Below are 3095 nucleotides of genomic sequence, written 5' to 3' on the forward strand. Positions count from 1 at the left end.
GAATATATTTCAATATCCGTTTTCGGCTCGTCCGAGTATGTGCTATCTGATTCGTTTTCAGAACTCAAATCTTTTGGAGAGGACGACAGCTGATTGTATTTGTGGGTATGTAATTCACTAGGGGGTTCTAATAGCTTTTGCTTAACCTTAAGTCATTGGAAACGAGGCGTTCTGTACTTTCCCTGACTTTTGTTTTTAATATTATTAATGGTAGTGTTGATTGTCCTTTTCGCTTAGGTCGCATAAATTTCAACATCCCTCAGCGAGTCTTGCGTAACATTTTGCCGTTCTATTGTGAAATCCATAGAACTGAATACGCGCGCAATGCCCCCTTGGTACGTACCTTAAATGAGCTTAATTTGATCTCGAATTCTATCTCACTTGATTTCTCTTACTCAAGAAATTTATTTATTAATCTTTTGTATTCTTTCTTTTGAATCTTGTATCCAGTTTAATCAATAGTTTTAGTGTCCTGCATATATTAATTTTGTAACTAGTCTGTAAGAAACTACTGTTTCATAGACGAATAAATAAATAAATAAACATTACCCACTACATTATTATGTATTATTAAATACTTTCAATAAAGAAACAATTCTTATTAGAAAATAAATATGAATCGTTTTATTTTAAATATTCCAATTTATATTTTTTGTTAATGCAGATAGTGCGGATTTAGCGTATTTTATAACCGTTACATGGGGAATATAAATTTAAGGCAGATTTCTATTAACAATTTTGTTACAATTTACGATTGCAATCAATTTCTTTCAAAACTATAATCTAAATAATTGCAAGTTGTATTTTTTTCGATCAAAATATAAATAATCAATTTTAATTGTAATCAAAACAAATTCAAATATTAGGTATATTATGCAAATGCAATCCAATTTGATTTGAGTTAATCAGTTTTAGATACATTTATATTTCTGTGTTCATATGGAATAATAGCTTATGTCGGGAAGCTGGATTTAGTATAATCCGCCATTCCCTTTATTCTTTACAACACAAGGAATTTTTCGATGAGACATAACAAGAATATTGACTAGCTAGTATCGGAACTATTTTTTTCACATTTATTTGCCAAAATTTCTTCAACGGCTCGGCGCCAATGAGTCATTCGCAAGGGTATGCTGCGAATGCCGCTTTATACTAAAGCCAGCCTTTCGACATAAGCTACTATTCCATACGAATACAGATTTCATTACATACTCAAATTTTACATACAAAACGGAGCATTCATAATCTATTACTGATACCACTTTTCGTCGTCGTTATATCATAATCTAATTTTCTCATGGTTCTTCTAGTGGGGCACGTGCGAAATGTGGATTTTCCCAGCTGCAGTACTGCAGTAGCTAGACACCTTCCTCACCAACAGCTCTGTCCTCTATTAGCTTCTTAATGTAACTGCAAATGAATGAAAAGAAAAAAAAGATGGAAATTTAAGAAAAATTACGGGTTGACTAGTGTACATCGACATATGTGTGTTTTAGCAAAACTATAACGACACTAATAATACTAATTACTAATACTAGTAATTAAGTAATTTGTTGTTTAAATTTTTGGGAAAATTTTAGTAGACGGACTGCAAATTCTAGGAAAAGGGGGGATTAGGGGGGGAGGGCGGTTAGAATATAACCCCCTGATTTCAAAATACCCCCCTTTTTTCTAGCAACCCTATCGTTCTTATATAATTTATTGTTAAACTTTTCATATAAACGATGAATAAGATAGCAAAATATCATAAAACTTGGTGCTGCCAGACTGGAAATTTGAATAATAAAAGCGGAATTTTCACTTAGTAGAATTCTCCTTTCTGTGTTGCCGGATTTTTAATTCGGAATTTTCACTTAGTAGAATTTTCCTTTCTGTGTTGCCGAAGAAGAGGGCGATGAACATATTTTACAGATAACACCTTTCTGCGTAGGCGGCCTTCGGCCGCACTTAGGGATTATAACCCTCACTAAGGAGAATTCTCCTTTCTGTGTTGCCAAAGAAGGGGGGCTGAACACCTTTTGCAGAGAACACCTTTCTGCGTAGGCGGCCTTCGGCCGCACTTAGGGATAAACAAATTTCATTTATGGGCATTTTTTAACAAAAATATATGTTTTTTAATAAACAATATTAAAATAGCAAATATTTACGCCTGCGTCGATATTTTTTATAATATTTAATATTTAAAGAAGGAAAATTTGGAATAAAAAATCGCGTGATCGCCTTCGGCTCTATTAAAAAAAAAAAATTAATAACCTAAAAAAAAGAGTAACCAGTAACCATAATAAACATCACTGGGGCGGCGCCCCAGGTTTACCACGCAGAAAGAAAATTCTAGTTACCTCATCCTTTCCCAAGGCTACATCACTGGGCCGGTAGCCCCAGATGGTGCACACCAAAAGGAGAATGCTATTTGGTAAGGGTTATAATCCTAAAGCGCAGTCGAAAAATACTGTGGACGCAAGTAAAAATTGTGATGATAAATCCTCTGGCAGCACCAACTTCGGTGTTCAGTTGCAACCCTTGCACGTTTACTACTTCACTACTTTTATAAATGTTTTATCGTGGTTAAATTAACAAAAATAGCATATTACGTAAAAGAAAATGGTAATTCTCTAGTATAGGGTAACAACCCCTAAAAAAGGTCCGGAAAAGTCGGGAGGGGTACCAAACGACGCGTTTCGGTCCCCCTATTAACAATCCGGAGGGGGAGGACTAACATTATTAACCATTTAAAAGTTATGAACAAAAAACTTTTATTAAATTTCGTTGTTTTCTATGGGCAGTTACACCGACAAAGATTCACTAAATCACCTGTTCTCACTTTTTAAACACTATTAAAATATATAATTTAACTTATTTATTAAACAAACACATAGTTTTATCAACCTAAGATAGATTATTTTGTTATTAAAAATAAGTTGACAATCTTTGCGAACTGAAACGCGAGATTCGAGAATAGTTATAGTGCTGCCACTGTATTAGTATTTCGTAATAATTCACTTTTCCTNTGAACTGAAACGCGAGATTCGAAAATAGCTATAGTGCAGCCACTGTATTAGTATTTCGTAATAATTCACTTTTCCTTACAAGGTGTG

This window comes from Rhagoletis zephyria, unplaced genomic scaffold, assembly GCF_001687245.7.
Source record: "Rhagoletis zephyria isolate East Lansing unplaced genomic scaffold, Rhagoletis_zephyria_1.1 Rzeph_scaffold_07749, whole genome shotgun sequence".
NCBI lineage: Eukaryota > Metazoa > Arthropoda > Insecta > Diptera > Tephritidae > Rhagoletis > Rhagoletis zephyria.